The 20,554-nt window shown below is 36.4% G+C and overlaps 1 pseudogene; it reads right to left on the bottom strand.

Annotated features, from left to right (window-relative positions):
• Positions 1-5,362: 5,362 nt before the first annotated feature.
• The window catches only part of LOC147626319 (ent-kaurene synthase CPS/KS, chloroplastic-like), a 157,646-nt pseudogene continuing 142,454 nt past the window's right edge, over positions 5,363-20,554 (bottom strand).

The following is a 20,554-nucleotide window of genomic DNA, read 5'->3' as shown; positions in this document are numbered from 1 at the left end:
ATGGACTAGAGATGAGTGTGAAATGATATGTATGAGTTATGATTGCTTTGTTTTGAGATGAATGATTGATATGCACGCGTATGACTAATTGATATGCATGTGTATGATGACACTTAACATGAGATTTTGAGATTCGGGTTGGTTGTCCTTAGAGAGGGAACGCCGGATAGAGAACGATATTTATGCCCTCTGGGAGCCATGTGGTAGAACCTAGAGAGGACGAGATTCGAAAAGAGGCATACCCTGGATAGCGGCGTTGTCCAGTGCTAAGGAGGTTGGGTGGACGGGCATCGGAGAAAGCCCTAGATTGGCTGGATTTTGGTCTTTATGACTAACCATGTTGTCGAGCATGGTGATGATGATAGAATCTTAAGATAGACACATACATTGTGATTCATTGAGATACTATGATGTAATTGATAGAGATTTATATCAGGTGAATGTTTGTTTGAGATTTATATCAGGTGAATGTTTGTTTGAGATTACACGATTCTTTGCTTATGTGATAAGAACCTTGGATGCTTGTTTGTTATTTGGGAAGGTTGATTTGATTGCATTACTATGCAGAAATAGTAGGATTAAGTGAGTTTAATGTTTTCTTAGATTAAGTTGTACGATTAAGATATGGTTAGATTTTGGACCGTCAGGCCCCATGGCACTTGGACACACCTTGTGCTTCACTAGAGCATAGTGCCCATGGTAGAATGGCCCTATTGCCATTCTCCAACCCATTTCACTTTACAAGTAAAACAATGTGCATGGTAGAGTGGCCCTAGGGCCATTCCATATCCTTTATGTATCATTAAGAAAGAGTGTGCATGGTAGAATGGACCTAGGGTCATTCAATAAGTTGGCATGCATGGTAGATCTAGAGTGGCCCTAGTTGGGACATTTTTAACATCCTATTATTAATATACTTATCTCACCTTTGATTTTTCAAGTGTTTGTTTTAAACCAAATCTTGTTTGTTTAATGCTCCCCTTACTAGTCTAAGAGACAAGTTCTATAGAAACATTGCTGATTTGAACATTTTTTAATACATGATTCTACAGATGGAGTGGCCTTATTTTTAATTTCTTTTTGGGAAAGAAGAAAAACAGTAAAAACTCAAAAAAGGGGCCAATCTAGGAATTTGATTTTTTCCATTTTATCTAATATGGTGTTAAACTATGAATATAGGATTAGTTTGCATACGGTGATGTGTCACAAAATGAGACACCGCCATTGTGCTTCAAAAACCATGATAGTGATTTACAAACACCGTGATTTTGGTTCAAAATACCATGATCATGCTTCAAAAACCATGATAATGCTTTATAAAGAACACAATCATGGTTTAAAATACCACAATAATGCTTTAGAAAATTTGTGATCGTGGTTTTCATATAATTCGATTAAACCATCACCCCACGATCTTGGTATATATAATTTGGAAAATGTTTTTAGAAATTTTCATTTGGAAAACTTCTGGATCATTGGATGTGCATTGATCATCAATGGTTGAGAAATTTAAATACCATGATCGTAATACGATCGAGGTATTTTTTTATCACAATCGTGGAATGTTATACCACAATCCTAGTATTCATTGTTTTACAATTGTCAAGATCAATCATGCATCCAATGATCCAGAGAGCACAAGTTTTAATTGGGAACTTTACTGATTATACCAATATCTTTTCAAAGATATACAATGATTGTGGGTGCACGGTGTCGTGAAGTGTGCGGTACAGCCAGGAAAGTACGAAACTTCTAGCTGTGAGAGTGAATGTCAAATCCAACAAGGAATCTCACGCACAAAATTTCCCAAGGAGTATTGAACATCACTATTTCCATTAACAATTACATGTGTCAACTTGCCTCAATACATCCTTGAATTCATCCTAATGGTTGCACAGAATTGCATGAAATCCTTTGAGCCATTCACATGTGGGCATAACAAGTCCTTCCAGTTTTTCCAATACACATGTGACCAGTTACATCCTTAACATCCAATGCCTTCAAAAACCATTATTTTGAGATGCACTTTATCACCTGAAAACCTGCCTTAATATTCTAACATCTCACAAGTAAAATATAGCATTTGGCATAGCTTTAACATACTCATGAGATTTAGAAAATTCCATGGCTTGAATCCCAAAAATCCGATCAAGTAGGAAGTAAAACCAACCTTCCGGAACCTTAATGTGTTTTTGATGCTTTATTTCCACAATTCTCCAAGTTCCAAGAATTTCCCATTCTTCAAATCCTTTAAAGGTTTACCAAACATACGATTTTCCAAATCGTTGATTATAATATTCAAAGTAAAAAAAAAACCCACTTAACTGTGAGTAGAGCAAGGTGAGGTTTTCATTGATTTTTCTCTATTCCTCCTATGACGGCTTTGCTGCAGACCGCGGAAGACAGAATTCAAGTTTATGATGAAAATCTTATCATTGGATAGCTCTCATTTTTCTCTACAATTCTAACTCCTACACGTCATAAACAGAAGCAGCCTCCTTGGAATTAAAGACTCTGGTTGGATGGACGCTGTTCCTCTTTTCTCAGAATTCTATATCCCACTCTGGTTCCTCGCCGTATGCCTCCGGTGCCTTTCTATTTTTCCCGCGGAGAACTCGGTGCCCTTACCACCTTTTGCCCGCTATACATCCGGATTTTCCAATTACAAAATGCTGCGCTTGCTCCAGAAAATTCTAAATAAAAGTAATATCTTCCCTTTTCCACGTACGCTGCCACCCATTATATATTTCTTCTAACCTTAGCATTAAGGTTAGAATTATCATTGCAAGGCATTCTCACACCTATGAAAACATGCTTACAAGCCCATGTTTTCTATCTCCACATTAGATATACATAAGATACATGTACCTCTACATGATGATCCATGAAGTCCAAGTGCAATTTTCTATCTCCACATTTCCCCAATATTCAATGAACTCTTTGGCACTGTGATGTTCATTAAATCTCCATTTCTCTTGACACCTTCATAGTTTATAAATCATCATATCGGCCCATGTGATTTATAAAATTCCCAATTGCTCATTCAAGTATTTCTCCATGCCTTCATAAATGCATTCCTTTGTGCATTGATATGCCCTCATGCCATCATATATAACTGGATGCTTCTAACTTGCCCATGAGCTCTGAGTAACAGCAAAAACATCATCCTCCATACTCATATACAAAAAAAACTCCTAAATCTGACTCAGCCTCAGCTTGTCTTATTAAACCTCATATACAATATGAACATATGTACATGGCATCATATAATGACTCGTCATGGCACTTAACCCATGCATCTGGATGTGTATTTGATGGCCTCACATGCACGGTTTCACATCATAGACGCGCCATGGCACGACAACGGGCTCAATTAAACACATTTAGAAAGATGTGGAAAATTGTTTAAATATGTTTTATTAAATATGTTTGGAAAGACATGGAAAATTGATCACAAATTAGAAAGACGTGGAAAATTGATCACGAATGACTAAAGATAAAATTTCAATTAAGCTATGTGTATCACGAATGCTTAATTGTAGATAAAGTTTCAATTAAGCTATGTATATCATGAGTGGCCACAATTTTGCCTACAAAGGCATGATAACATAGCTCTAAAGCACAATTGTGGTGCTCCGATGTGATCTTTAGTGTGACGTCAATTGCCCTACTATATTAATAATGTCCATACCACTGCATACAACTTTCTAGTGTCCTTTTATTTTCAGACAGATATACTAACGTGCATTATGTTGCACGTAATCCCATAGAAACTTTCTACTACATACAAATTTCTAGTGTCCATACCACTAATGTCCATACCACTGCATAAAACTTTCTAGTGTCAATACCACTACATACAACTTTCTAGTGTCCTTTTATTTTCAGACAGATATACTGACATGCATTATGTTGCACATAATCCCATCAAACAGTTCTAGTATGTATGGTCCCAACCCCTTCTAGTGCCAACCATACTACCTAAAAGTTGTATATAAGAGAGAAACTTAGCAAGCTATATCAAATTGTGTGTGTGTGTGTGTGTGTGTGTGAAGAGAGAGAGAGAGAGAGAGAGAAGAAGAAGAAGCTCTTTTAACGTCGTAGGAACAATCCCAATAGAACAAATATGATCTGTCCGATGGGAGTGAGATTCGAACACAAGATGTGTTGAATAACAACTCCATGAGAGAGAGAGAGAGAGAGAGTAAAGGTTCCAAAAATAAAGATAAACACTTTAAGAGATCTAACACTTTCAAGTTTGTCTACTTGCAAAAAGTAGTTTGTAAACAATTTTAAGTTTTTGTACTGCTTTCAAGTGATTTATAAATTCAATTGTTGGCATAATTTAGTTATCCATTTAATCTTCTTAATTAATATGACACCACAACAATCAATTAACAAATGTGTGCATAGGTTTTAAAGTTTCTCTTTTATAGTAGAAAAACACCAAAATATGTACATAGATTTTAATATGAGGACAACAATCTTCTTAATAAATATGACACCACCGCGATCAATTAACAAATATGTATATAGTTTTTGTAGTTTCTCTTTTATAGTAAAACACCAAAATATGTACATAGTTGTTATAATTTCTCTTTTTTAGTCAAACACCAAAATTCAACAAAATTTAACTTTTTTTGTGAGTTTAGTTACATGCAATAATTTATTTCCCCTTCTTGATGTTTTTTAAAATGAAAAAAAAGCGTTGTTATCCCCCATAAATTTTGATGGTTACATAATAATTACTTTTATATGTTTACTTAATAAACTACCTTGAAGAGTTATATAAGAATCCATGATTCATCCCAAAGTTTTGGCTAAATCGGCTTACATTCGTATCACTTTATATGTTTATCTAATAAATCATCTTCAAGATTTATTTAAGTACCCATTCATACCAAAACTTTTCCTATCTCCAATGAGACATGCAAAAAAACATAGTATTCATACATTTTCTTGTAGTGAGAATTTCGTATAGTTTTCTCATATATTCTCTTATAGTGAAAATTTCTCTTACTTTTCATATGTTCTCTTAAAGTGAATTTTGAAGAGTTCCTCATGTATATTATACATTTAATAGCTTTATAATCACAAAATACAAAACCTTAAAAGTTTCTCATATACATCTTTATAATTTTTGAAGAGTTTCTCATATACATTATACCTTAAACGTCTTTATAATTATAGTTCTCACATATTCTCTTAAAGTTATTTTTTCAAGATTTTCTAATATACATTATACCTTAAACATCTCTATAATTACATTTTGAAAAATAAAAAAACTAGATAAGATTACTCTTGTGCACTATTTTCGAGTATAGAGAAAGTGTATCTAAAACATCTAGATGCTTCCTCATGGTACTCTATTATAAAACTATTTTAAAAAATTGATGATGGAGAGTTCAAATAATATTCTCTTCCCTTTGTAGAGCTCATTTATAACTAGATCTCAATGGACTAGTTACAAGTTTAGAAGGTACGATAGATATAATTTTACAAAGAGCTATATGTGCCTATATATCAAGATATTATTGTGTAAAGTGTAGTTTTGACATATTCAGCCATCTCAATGATCGATGATAATCCATCTGTTTCACCATATTGAGCCATCTCAGTGATTGATGATAATCCATCTGTTTTGGCATAAAAGAAGTTAAATATCTTAGCCATATTCAGGTGGACTTGTTTGCATTGTCTTGGAAGATTTGTATCTCTTAAGTACTCTTTGACTAATAATAACATGGCATGTTGTTTTGAGGACTTCAAATAATTTATTGCATCCTCCTCTATGGCCCTGGGATTTTCTTTTAAATAAACGGTCACACCTGACCACTTTCCTTGACTATTTTCTCTCTGCATAAAGACAAGAATGGTTATGAATCAACATTTGTCACATGCAGTGTATCTCTCAAGTATATATTTCTTAAAAATGCTAATCCCATGTAACATTTCTATGATAAAGCATATAAACTCTTATGATTTTTTAGATGTTTCAATGGTTATTTATGTAAACTTTATAATTTAATAATTTCTATTATTAAGATTACTTACCTTCAAACCTTGAATGTCATTACTAAGCCGTCCCACTTTGTTCAGTAAATCCATAATGACAAAATAATCCTCATGCATGACATCTTCTTCTGATAGCATTTCACTCATGAATAATATAGTGGGCTGCACTACTAGCTCTATTCCTATTGATGTTGTTGCATTTTCCATGTATTCTTCAAGTGATGGAGAGCGATTAGAAAACTTCCATTTTGCTTCAACCAGTAAAGAGGTGAGCCATCTTACCCACTATAACATTGCATACAATGATAACATAAGTATATGTAAAGGAAATTTTTAAAAGAAAGTTAAAGAATTAAAATTTGACTTACAGAGTGCCTTAAGTGAGATGTAATATCGCGTCCATGAGCTACAAAAGCCTCTTGGCTGACATTGTTCACTGTGTTGTATAGACCCATGAATAATATCTTCATTTCTTGGGAGAAGTTTTTGGCTAGTTTAGGATCCCAACTGTAAGCAAAACAAAGTTTTATGATTCCATCTATAGAAAAGAGTTGTTCATCAAGGATATATATTTCATGTACTAGTTGTATATTGTTTTAAGACAAAAATATACCTTTTTACTGCATCTAAAAACATGGTAAGCTCCAATAAAGAGCCTTTCACATCGAAGAAGTCATCAATAACTATTGTAAGAACACAACACATTGTCCACACAACTCTTGCAAGTGAATAATTTGGTTCAAAAAGTGTGGATGCTACAGAGAAAAAACACTCTACGGTCTTTTATCGTGAGAACTTAAGCTGATCAAATTGGCATTCCTTGTTCCACCTACAAAATCACATACAAGAGTGTGCTAGAGTCATATTCCTTTTCGAGTATGCACTCATTATGCATGCAAGGCTGATGAGAATAATGTATAAAAGGATAGGATTTTATTTACAAAAAGTAGTCACCTCAAGACTTTTGTAAGCTCCTTTTGATGAAACGATTGGCACAAGTTATAGTCTGCATTAGCTAGATTTAAGAAGGTTTCATTATTAACATAAAACATCCTGTGCATGTCACATAACTTTCAAAAATCAGTTGAATGCATTGTAATTTTAAGTGTTCTATTTAATAAATCCAACAAATCATTTTCCAACAATGATCTTACTTGTATAGTGATTTTCCAATTCATATGTCATCCACTCCATACTGATCAATATAGTGTCGTGCTTCAATGCGCGGAAGACTTTGATACCATGGATGATTTAAGGCATATTGTACCTACCATCAAATCCACATATAGAATTTTGGGGTTTCTCAATTGGAATAAAAAACAATAACCTTTCTTGTGTTTTAAGGCATAATATGCCCATGAGTTATTATAATTTTTACTCAAGAGATTCTTATCCATTACACAGTAACTTAACGAGGTGGATACTCAAATCTTTAAAAGATATTTTGAAATTTTCTTGTAACTAGAACCTTGTCTCGCATCCTGAGGGGTGGAATTAGATATTTGCAACATCATATGTGACTCTGTGCACTTAAGGATTGCCATGTAAGACAAACATATCCAATAGATATCTAAGATGTGGAAGGAAACAAAGCATATCCAATAGATATCTAAGATGTGGAAGGAAACAAAACATGCATATAATTTACAAAATTCTTCAAGATGTTAAAGTGTCTCTAAAAATGTGGACTCTTATTTATTTTATACACTAAAGGATCTTAAGAGGTGGATAGAGTGGATGAAATTTGAGACTTAAATGAATATATGTGTCTACAATCTTACATTGGGGAGAGTTTTAAAGAAACAATGAGGGGTGAAGGATAAGAATGCAATAGGGATGATGAGGTTACATATGAAAAAGTGATAACATGAGTTGATGGTAAGGGCTTTTGAAAGTGTTATCATCCCATGTGGGTTAAAGGATTTAGAGTAAGGAAGTGATAAGGTTAACTCATAGGAGTGGTTGATGGTATAGGACATGTGGAAGTGTCGGTAGCCAACCTAGGTTTAAGGGTTCAGTACCCTTTAACCCACACCTGGGTTTACCCTTGAAAAGAAGGTTAAAATAATAATAGTCTTCAAAATAAAGGCAATATGTCTGTTGGAGGGCTTACCCATGTTGGCTGAAGGTTTTACCTATGAAAATAAGGGTTAAAAGGAACATAGTCTTCAAAATAAAGGCATGATTAAGGAGAAATCACTAGGGGCCTATAAAAAAAACTTTGCATTGATCCTACTTCATGTAGCCCAACAACTATGAATAAATATTTGGGTGACACTTCAAGAATGTAACGCATGTGGTTAGGTCTTCAATGATGCCTTTTAAACACCCATTCCGCTTGATAAACACCATTTAAATAGATAAAGAGTTGTTTAAGTAAGAGTTCTTGTGTACCTCGCCTTTGAGGCCCTTAGAAATGATCCATTCATCTTGGATCTCATTCTTCTTTTGTTTATTGAGAAGGAAGGATTTGGTGAAGGTATTGATTTCATGTAGAATAGATTCCAGGTAGCATAGTGTGGGAGGCTCGATAGAGGTTGTACATCCCAGTTAGAGCTTGGCTTGTTTTCCCCTCGAAGCAAAAGAACTCATCACCTTTCTTGAAATGGCAGAAGACCTCTACATGAGACATGCAAAAATTACATAAAAGATGTTATGTTCTCCACGTTTTGCTATATTATGTGTGTGGGTGTTGGGGGGGGTGAAGGACTTGAAGCATTCTAGTAGTTGTTGATCTGGATACAATGATTTGGCTTCATAAATTGGTCAACAAGAGACAATACAAATTATATGTTGTGTTGAATAATTCTTAGAAATAAATCTATCCTAGTATTGGTGATCTAGTCATGATTAACTCTATAATTATGATAAATGATAATTTGCTTCGATAATATTATTAAGTCCGTCTGATGATGATAATAATACTTTAATAGTACTTGGAGAGACATCATAGCCATGCAAGCGGAGCAAGCGAAATCCCATTGCGGTGTCATCTACATCATAGACATTTGAGTCGCTAGCCCATGCCATCCCATTGTCTGTCCAGTACCTATTATTTCATGATAAAAACTAGAAAAATAATTATGAAACACCATTTTTTCATGTTTAAATCTTTTTTAGAATTAGTTTTGAGTGGGACTTGAGTTGGAATCTCTTTGCTAGAGCATATCTTACTCACTTATACACATAGTCTAAGCACTTCTTAATCTCGCTCTTGAAGTATCTTGATATGCCAAGCCTCTCCAACCGGTCTACCATCCACATGTGCTCAAAGGCAGTGAAATTTTATTACTAACTAATAATATAATCATGCAATCCACATCTTGAATATAGTATAGAATAATCTTCTTGGCTTATATTTTGGACAATCTCTGCTGCTTTATTTAAATTGTACTAGCTCCTTGCTGTATCTCATATATTAGTACATTTTCTCAAAATTACACATTACAAAAAACACAAAATTAATAGAAATTATTTGATTTGAGACGTCAACAATAATCTAGTAAGAAATACATTTATAGCAAGTGTCAGGCATTTTTCTGAGTAGTATTTCGGGCTTGTGTATATATGGTGTGCATGGCAGTTGTGAAGGGTTGGCTTTGAATGCGTCTCCAGGTGTACAGGGTGGACGGCATTTGATTTGGGTTTGTTGTAGGCCTGTCCTGAATGTAGTTGACTCGAGGTGGTTTCAGTTGCTTGGTTGCCTTGAAATGTGTATGCGTTCCCTTAAGTGGAGTGGGTACTAGAGAAGGTCGCATTTGAGTATATGGGAAGCATGGGAGTAATAATGGATGATGGCTAAGGTTGCTTGGACATAGTGTGAAAGCATTATGTGGCCTTCCATTAGGCTTTAGGTGAAATAAAAAATATATATATAATATTATATGACCAAAAAAGCAAAGTGAACGTGGAGCTTTATTACTGCCGCCAGCGCATATTCTAGAAGAAGGTGATAGCGGGGAAGTTGGCAGCGTGCAGATAAGGTGGTCGGCTGCTTTGAAGGAGATAGGGGGCCTCGTCATTCTCTACGCAGAGCGGGTGATTTCTCTGTAGAGGCAGGTTGAGTGCAGTAGCCGCCTAGCAGACAAAAAGGTGGAGAAGGTCGCCATATTGTGCTAAGGCTCTCTGGGCACAGCTGCAAAGCGGAGGTCGCCGTTTGGAGGAGTGGGGGGCTCCGGAGTGCTACTGGAGGTGTTGCAGAGGAGTGCGCAACTGCAGTAGGCAGCGCATGAAGATACAGGTTGGCTGGCGTGAGACAGAGAGAGAGAGGCGCCTGGAGAGTGGCCATCGTGCAGACATAGGGGGCCTCGAGTGAAGCTGCAGCTTGGCGACAGAAAAGTTTGAAAGCAGGGCTGCAGCAAATGTGTAGGAGGCCACCTTTGGCGTGTGGAGCTGCTGGCGGCAAAAAGAAGCCTATGGGCTGATGAAGTGCAGGTGCGTGGGAAGCCGCCTTTGACTGAGGTGTTCGTGGCCGAAGGAAGCAGTGGTAGACTGAGTGGAGAGCAGCCGACGTGATTGACGGGGAGCCTCCCTGGTGAAGAACCCGACAGAGATGGGTCAAGTGGAAGCCGCCTATGGGCAAGGTAGGTGCTGAAGGCAAGCATGGAGGACATGCGTGTTGGAGAAGGCAGAGGCTGGTGGGGCGCTGCCTGTGGGAAAGAGACGGGTGCTGGCATCAAAGGGAGCTGCTAGCAAGGACAAAAGAGGAGCAGATAAGCTACAAGTGACAGGCTGGCTGGTGTGGGCCGCCTAGGAGACAGGGCTGTGGACAGAATGGGTGCCGAGTGAAGCACAGAGAGAGGTTGGTGTTGCTGCTTGGTGGTGGGCCGGTAGTAGCAGGGTAGATAAGCTGCCTGGGTTTGCTGTGAGGCTGGCAGAGGATCAGCACAGAGATAGAGAGTGAGAGAGAGATGATGGTCGAGCTGCTGCTGATGACACATGCAGAAGTGATGGGCTGCAGAGGACTCGAGGGTTAGCTGGTGTGGGCGCCTTCTGGAGTGAGAGTGGCCGGGTTCATTCTGGTGTGATTGGTACAGCAGGCAGGCGAGAGTGTTCGTGGTGATCAGGGATGTGGTGTATCCTCGGCTGACAGGCCTGAGTGTTTTGTTTGTGGGTTGTGTGAGTAAGGCTTCTGTGTCGGGAGAAGCTTGTATGAAATGTTTGATCTGGAAATATAAATTGCTGGGTGGTTGTTTTGTCTACGGTGCCCCTGTTTTTTGCTGTCTGTCTGGCGTGGGTTGGGTGGTGAAGTGCGAGAATTGTTCCAGCCGGTGGCTGGTGGTGCCCCCGTTCATGTGTGTATTCCAAGTTTGCGAGGTGGAAGGGCTATAGAGGCAGGCTTTTCTTTCTTTTTTTCACCTCACAGCAAGCTGAATAGATCTCATTTGCTACATTAGTTATAAGATCATGGCAAAGGTCAATCTTGTGAAATCAGTTAGGAAACTAAGTTACACTGTGAACAAAATCAATGTAATTAATGCCTACCACAAGCATAGGTTACGTGTCAGCATGCAAGCATACTATATGCCATAGGTACATGCGAGTGCATACATGCATGTACTATTTGTGTAAGTAACTGTGTGTGTATGTGTATGTACATCTGCTGTAATGTTTTATACATTTAATATATCTGTTTGTATCTATATTATATACACATATATACATACATATACATAAACACACACACACATACATACATACATATATATATTATATGCATAAATCAATATAGGTATGTGTACCTATATATTATATGTATGTGTCTAATTTATATGTATTATACACATAAATGAATATAGGTTAGAATGTGCACATGCATGCATGTATGTGTGTGTGTGTGTGTGGGGGGGGGGGGGGGAGGGGTGGGAGGGGGGGTACTACACATATCAAACATGCATGTGCGCATGCACACACACACACACACACAATATATATATATATATATACACCCCTATGTATGTATATGTATATACATTATATATACGTATGTTTTTTTACCTACATTATCAAATTTTTCCAATACCAAATTCAAATAATCGAGGCATTTCTTGTCACCCGTGTACTTGAGAGCACATGCAGTAGAGGATGGTGACAATAGAAAAGATCCATTTTTTGTTTGGAACTTCAAAAGCCTTTTCCAATCCACCAAGTTTTGAAGTCCCTCTAAAAAGTATAGAAGGGTGGTTGGGAAACTATGGAGTAGCCCCATTGGAATACTGCATTGAACAACAAAACATAGAATGATGTCAAGTAGAATATAGTATTATTAAAGCACAAAATCTGATGTCATGAGTAAAGGAAAATATAGTAGTAATAAAACACAAAGGTTAATTTGTGTACTACTATATAGTACTAATTGTACTATTGGGGTACCAAAAGCAACCCTCAATGATGGTGCTAAACTTCACATTTAGTAGAATTGGAAAATGTAGGATCTAGTCTTGTTTATTTGAAGCCACCTTACCTTTATAGAATAATTATAAATAGGCACATTTATTTCTTTATAGACTAGTCGTAATATCAAGATCTTGTGTTTCTTTTGACACCAATTTTATAGACTAGTCCTAATATCAAGATCTTGTGTTTCTTTTGCATAGTAAAAATGTTTTCTCTTTGACACCAATTTTATATCTCAATAGGAGATAAGAATTGGATAGGGAGAAATATTCCTACTGGAGGACCTTTTCTCCCCTATTAGTTTATATGCAAAAAGGAACTCCATATATGTAAGGGTTTATACAAAAAGTATAGATACCGTAGGAAAAAACATTTTCATTTGTTAGTTAGCCTACCACAAAGAATCTATGGGAGGTATATCACCATAAGCATGGGAGGTATATCACCATAAGCATGGCCTTTATAGTTTCTAACCTACTTTTTCATGCATTTAAAACTTAGAGATTGATATCTTTACGAAACTTGTAGTGTTCCATCGGGGTTCAAACATCCCTTTCCCTACAAAAAGTAAAGTTTTCCATAACTTCCTTTTTTTAAAAGATTTAAATCTCTATACTCTCTATTCCTTTTATCTCACAAGACAACTCTGAGATCCCTTTCCTCTTGGTGCCTTTAACACAAGATTAATCTTTGTGTCTTTTATCACAAGAGTACGTTAAGATCTCTTTAGTCTTTGTGCCATTTATCGAACAATCAGAAGGTTTATTATGTTGATATTATCAGAGTATGAAAGTAAACCTTGTAATTTTAATCCTCACCTTAACAAAACAAATCTGCTAGTGTTGGAAATTGACTTTATTTTGTGTACTTTTTTGCATCTTTTTTCTCCTTACCCCATCATGAAGCAATTATGTAGACTTCAAGCCAATTCTCATGCCGCAATGTGGTTAGTTTGTGGACACACTAAAAGTACAAGATTCAAGTTTCTTAGAGGAATTCTAATAAAATTACAAGTTTCTTAGAGGACTTCTAATAAAATTACAAGATTGAAGTTTCTTAAAGGACTTATAATAATAGTATTTATTCACTTAACAAAATTAGTGCTCAAAGGCTTGGATTATTTGACCACACTACCTAGACCTATATTGTTTCGCTCCAAGTGGCAAACAAATTGGAAAATTGTTTTACACATGTTGTGTTTACTTTGCCTACCCTTACACTCTTCTACATATCTTGTGCATGTGCAAATGATCCTACCATTGTGATGCTAGTCGATCCATGGTAGAGACTCATGGACAAAAAAGGTTTGGAATTAAAAAAAGCATAATTCCTTTTCCAAAATGTGTAACAAAGTTAATGGTCTCATATCCATGAATAATGGGCCCAAGGCCAATGGACCATGCCCATGGACAACACTTATGATAGTGTGAAAGGGGCGGTCATGTATATTTACCAAATAGGCCATATTTGGGGCTAACTTTTGATAATCTATGAAATAAAAGTCATTACTCTCTTTTCTCTCTAAATCTACACTAATCTCTTACTCTAGGCTAATCCAAGGCTAATCTAGATGTCCCTTTCTTTCATTGGTATATCAGAGCCATGCTTTTGATCCATTTTCTCGAATTTTCTTATAGTCCGCTTGAATTTTCTGTATTTTCTTGATGTTCTTGATTTTCTTGATCAAGAAGATGGATATGGTGACCTTGAATGGTTTAATTTCCTTTTCTTTGTTTTCTTCCTAAGATTTTGGGCCATGGGTTTTATGTGGACCAAATCTTGGGTGACCCGCACCTAATTTCAAATCCTAGGACCAAAATTGGGGAAAATTTTCACTAATTAAGATTAGTGTTTCGAATCTAAAAACGTTTTCTTCTTTCTCCCTCATCTTTGCTTCATTTCTCTAAGCTATGGTGCCTTCATCTTGCAATCTTAGTTGGCATGTTAAAAGCTTCACAAAGAGCTATCCATTTGTTGGTGAATTTCATGGTCGTTTTTTGCACGTGAGGACGCTAGTCTGTGATGCACATTTTTTCCTTCATTTTGGAGCTTGTATCGTACATTGAAGCTTGCCTAAGCTTGGGAGAGGCTCAAGAAAGCACAAGCTTCATCTTGAGCTTGATATTGGTGGATTTTCTTGGAGATTTTATGGTCGTGAGGATGCCGTGGAGCAGTCGCATTTTCTTGTGGTGGTGAGTGGAGCTTACTAGCCATTGATCACTTACTAATGTTGCTTTCATTTGATTCTTACAGCATAAGTAAAAAGCTAATATGTGGTGAAGGCACCTTGGAAATAAGGAGAAGATGCCAAGGAGATGTGTCTTGAACTTTCCATGCCGTGAGTGCCATGGAAAAGTGGTATGGATTAAAGGGACTACGTACAATGGTGGTAAAGCCATGGCCCAAACCCTTGCTCTTGGATTTCAAACTTGAGTAAGGGGGTTGGAAGAGCTTGGACGGGAGATCAACAAGCTTCAACGCGCTACATCGACCTCCAAGAGTTGTCAATTGATGTATTTTGGTAGGGCAAAGTTTTGGCAAACAATGGATATAGCATTGCAATTGAAATTCATTTGAGTTTACATTGAGATTTCATTGCAAATACAAAGGAGATGCCGTCAATGTTTTTGGCAAAAAGCACATATGCATAGAACTTGGGGTTAGATTTGGATGCCCAAAGATGCAAATTGATGTGTTGCATGCTTTTGAATGGTTCCAAGGCATTGCCAATGCAAAGGGAAGAAGTGGATAGCAAGTGGAGACAATTTTGACAATTTTCTGCCCACGGTGTTAAACACTAATTCAGTCCAAAAGGGTTGGGGATGTTTTCAAGTGGTTTACATAGCTTCATTCGCCTCTCCAAGGGCTACATTTGGATCCCTCAAGTGCTCCCTTCTAACACCGTTTGCTTCTCCAACCTGGCAAGTCTCACCGTAAGGCAAAGGTGGTGCCTAGTCAAAAACAGTGAATTAAGTTTAAGATTTGAGCATGTGAGTGCATTGTACATGCCATTAGCTTCTTGACAAACCAAAGAGATCTTAATTTTGACATCATTTAAGACTTGGTCGAATGGAACTAGTTGATTGGCTCAGGGGGGTCACTCATAAATATGTAAGCGTAGCACGTGGGTTCAACATAAGGGATTTTAAAAATCCCCTTTTTACACATTTTTTACATACAGAAGGGTACCATTTAAAGGGGTATTCACGGGTTGAATAGAAAAAGGGTGTGTTTTATTCATGAAAAGTTCATAGATAAGGGATTTTTAAAGTAGGCCTTGAACACATGTGATACAAAGGGTTTACATATACTGAACCCCCCAAGTTGACTGGTCAAAGGGGTCGACACAAAGGAATGTTTTGAGTCAAACTTGGTCAAAGTGTTGACATGGATGTATAGTGCTTACTTTAAGCATTCCATCAAACTAAATATCTTCAAAATCAAATTTTGTTTGATCAAGATTTGGTCACTTTTGTGTTGAAGTTGACTTTTCAAAAAAGTGAAAACAAAGAATAGTACAAGGTTGACCAAGTCAAATGCTACAAAAATGGATAGAGCATTGAATCACCTCTCTATAGAGCCAAAGACCATTCAATTTGGGGTTTGGGAACCCTTTCAAAATCCTTTGAACATTTTAGATGATGCCAAAGGCCAAATCTAACAAGGGGAATTGTAAGGAAGCTCTTGAGTATGAAGTGGGCACATCAAGGTCAGGTTCGGTTCCTGCAGTAATGCCCCCTTTCTCAAGAAGCATCTTGAGGCGCATGCTCCACAGCAGATAATTTGGGCCGATTAATTTTTCGATGTCGTAAAAATTGGACGTTGACGATTGTGCGGCCATTTTCTTCTTGAAAAGTCCAGATCTGATCAAGAAGAAAGTGCTACAGCAGAAGCAAAGGTGGTTAAATCACAGGATACGAGGCGTTGTCTTTATGATACCATGTAGACAAGCCTAACCTCTAAAGCGATTATAATTAAGCATTAATTATAAAACATTATTCAATTGTAATGTTCAGAGATACAGAAATACTCAGGAGACAGAGAGCGCGACTGTAGACAAGATATCGATTGATTGTATTATGAAAAGGTTTGATTGTATTTACAAGAAGGTTTGATTGTATTATGAAAAGGTTTTACAAGAAGGCTTTATGCCGGTTCTTTCTTCAAAGGTTGTGACTTTTTCTTATTCGATGACATATTATTAGCGCGGGTTAAAATATTTTGTTTATATATATATATATATTTGTTTAATTACCAACAAATGTATATTTATATATATTTGTTTAATTTGTTTATATATATATATATATATATTTGTTGAATTGCCAACAAATGTAGCCTACTGCACGGATTTCAGGCACATCAAATGATAATGGGACTGCGGCTTATTAGAGGGAGTAGCTTGAGAGGAGGAAGAGAAGGAGGGAGACGTAGATGAGGATACTCTTTCAGCCAAAAGTTGGTGTCTAGTCCAAACTTCTAGTTCTCAACAAATCCGGCCACCTTTGCACTCTCTCTTAGCCCAGCATGATCATGTGAGTATCTTTGTTATATGTACATTATGTGTGCTATGTTATATACACATTATGTGTGCATATACTAGGAGGCTAACCCACATTAGCTTGTGAGCATGGGAGCATGGAAGCAAGCTCTAGTGGAGCATGGGTTAGGACTAACCTTAAGGTTTAAGGTTAGGGTCAGGCATCCAAGGGTCACACATGAGGAATGGAAAGTCAAGAGTCACTTGAGGGCCCTCCTATATAATAGGGGCATGGGGCACACTCAAGGGGGCTTGGAGCTTGGAGGCTTGGAGGCTTATGCTATGGTCTCTTGTGTAGAGGTCCATATCTTCTCACCTACCATTTCACACTATAGCTACATGCTATTGGATTGTGTTATACCTCTTGATGGTATGGGACATCAAGGTAGAGGTATGATGTATTTCATTCATTATTCATGTGTGCATCCCTTGGGCTCGGGGGTGGTTGGGTGGTTGAGTTTATGCCTGATTTATGCATGTTTTATGCATAACAATTATCTAGAGAGATCTTAGGGTTTTAACAGTGGTATCAGAGCAATCTCTATTTAATTGTTGATTTTTTTTAGTAAATTTTAATATTTACTAATAAAATGTTATTTTGTTGATTTGTGTTGATGAAATGCACATGGATCATCGTTATGGTGATTGGAACGTGTGGTACTTCAATTCAATGGACGAATCGACGTTGCGGGGAAATTCCGTGAGTTAATGCTATTTTTCTCTATTTTTTATGGTTAAAATCGAGCATTAATGGAATTTTTTACAAAAATACCATAAAGTTTATGGTGGATATATTTTGTAGGATGGATTCCCTGAATTTCTAGAATCTTTTAGAAATTTTTTCTAATTTTTTAGGAATTTTTTGAGCATTTTTATGATTAAAAATGTATTTTTATACATTTTTTGCAGGTTTTTTCCGCCGGAATGCGATCAAATTTCTGTCAATTTCTACTGAAATTCAGTAGGGGACAGCGTGTTGATGCATGAGATGCTCTCCCGTGTGCGTGGGACTCTCTCCGCCTCTCAAATCTGATTTTTCTTTCTCTTTTCCGGGTGAAAATTCTCTTGAAAATGATTTTTTTAAAACATTAATCATAATTAATGCTAATTATGATTAAGGATTTAATTAAAAAAAGCTTAATCAAAGATTAAGCTAATCTCTCTCTGATTAAGAGAGAGAGAGAGAGAAGAGATTGGAGGAGGGATAGGAATGGAGAGGAAAGGGAGGAGAGAGGGGAGAAGAGAGAATCAAATTCTCTCTCTCTCTCTTAGGCGCAGGCGGCGAGACGGGAGGGGGGGGGGGCTGCGCTGCAGCCGGGCGGAAAAAAACGCCCCCCCCCCCTAAAAAATCAAGTTGGCTATAATGCTAAGGTTATTTTTGTTTCATTTTTTTTTCATTTTTTTAAAAAATGAGTTTTTTATTTCCAAAAAAAAGGCTTTTTGATATTTTTTCAGAAAAAAGCTTGAAAATAAGCCTGGAAAATACTGAAAAATAGGGGATTTGAGAAAAAAATTCTCTGAAAATTCTCTGAAATTTTCTTCTTAAAATTTCTTGGCTTTTCAACTTCCGGAAAACCTTTGGCTTTCCGTTTTCTCGAAACCTTTTGGCTTTCCGAATTCCGGAAAAACTTTTGACCTTCCGTATTCCGGAAACTTTTGACCTTTCACTTTTTTTGTCTTTTCATTTTCCCAAAACTTTTGGCTTTCCGTATTCCGGGAAAACCGTTGGAATTCCGAAATTTTTTGACCGTTCGTATTCTAAATGCGTTCAGGGTTGATTAAAAATTTCTAAAAATTAGTGGAAAATTAGACAAAGGTTATTTTAAATTTTGGAAAAATGTGGGGTTGGTGTTTGGCACGTGGTGTGTCCATTCGGGCGCCCGTGACCATTCAAATTCCTTTAAAAATATATTTTTTGAACCAGAAAATTAGAAAAATCCATTAAAATTAAAAATTTTCATTGGATTTGAGAATTGTCGGGCGGAATTGGAAATTTCGTGAACGATGGGATTCTGAGGGAAAATTAGAAAATTTCTAGAAATTATTTTTAGAAATCCTAAAAATTGGTATTTTTAAAATATCAATGGTATTTTGGCAAATTAAATTGCTAAAAATTTTCTGGAAAAATATAGGTTTCGAATGCCATGAGATAGGTTTGGTGGAACTCAAAATTATTATATTTTGAGGCCCTATAAATTTGGGAAAATTAGAAAAAAATCATGATAATTTTTTTTCTCGAGAATTTAATATTTTCGAGGGTTATTTAATGTTGAAGTACGTTTTCTCGTACTGACATTAGATAGATGCGGGTTATTCGCATATTATTAATACGATTATACCTCGTATTAATGGATATTTATGTTTGGATTAATTCTAAACGATCTATTCATGATTTTTTACCTTTTTTTAGCCATTCTTTTTGGACATGTTCCTTAATTTCTTTTGATGGCTATAATTTTCGTTCAAAGTGTGTTTCACCTTTGACACTTTTTCATGATAATTTATTTTGCACTTATTTAAGTGTGGCTTGTGCTTAATTTCTTAAGCCTCTATCATGGGTTAGTTGATCGGTTTATTTTGGTGGATTTCTATTGGATGTTTTCCAAGTTTTATAAGGACTCATCAGGTTCTGCCTAGATCACTTGTGTCTAGGGGTTATTTATTGAGTGCTACACACATGTGTTTCACTTTCTTACTTTGGAGTTTTATTTGAATAACACAATGTTCATATGCTCCAAATTGATGAGTTGGCCACCAATTTAAATGCTTCTTTTGGCATGATTTATGTCCATTAGATGGTATGCATAGATTTTTATGATCAACTATGGTTTTTATGGATTTAAGGAGCTTCTATGCTTTTATCCATGGTTTTATAAGGATCTTTTGATCTTTTGAATATTTACATGTGCTTTGAAGGTAGCATCTGCCTTTGTTTTTGAAGGTAGCATTTGCCTTCGTTTTTTGCACGTAATTTTGGAGTATATTTCTTATACTCTTGTATATATTCCAACTCGGATACCTAGTTACTTATATATCTAGGTGAGTTATTTTTCTACCCTAACTTTATTGTGTTTTGGGTAGTTATCATTAGAAAGGCGCCAATAATTCAATTTCTTTTCTAATGATGTACTCAGAAGGATTTATTCCTTGATGTAGTCTCAAGTATACAGAGACAGGTTTAGTATGTGAAAGTCTGGATAAGGCCATCTTATTCCTTTTATACAGGATTTTACTCATATTTTCCTAGACGGCATACTAGGGAGTTTCAAATTGTTAAGGTATGTATGGGTGGTATCATGGTGGTATGGGACGCTAGGGATCCCTCACATATACTATCTTATGAGATAATTTGGGCTCAAGATTGTTACTTTGCTTACATCACTTAGCATGTTGACCTCAACATTCAAAGACAATCTTATTTTCTAAATTCACTAGAAGTTATAGTGTGGGCATTCTTTAGATAAACTTCTTTTATCTATAGCCTGCATGTTTTGATGAGGGAAATCTCGTCGGCATTTTCACTTGTTGAAATCTCTTTAGAGTTCAAACAAGTTTATCTTGTTGTGTTCGGATAAGGAAATTTGGATTCTTCCTTTGTGGGCA

The sequence above is a fragment of the Cibotium barometz genome, chromosome 22, assembly GCF_041138505.1.
Source record: "Cibotium barometz isolate CiBa-2024 chromosome 22, ASM4113850v1, whole genome shotgun sequence".
NCBI classification, from domain to species: domain Eukaryota; kingdom Viridiplantae; phylum Streptophyta; class Polypodiopsida; order Cyatheales; family Cibotiaceae; genus Cibotium; species Cibotium barometz.
This window is presented reverse-complemented; position numbering and strand designations above follow the sequence as displayed.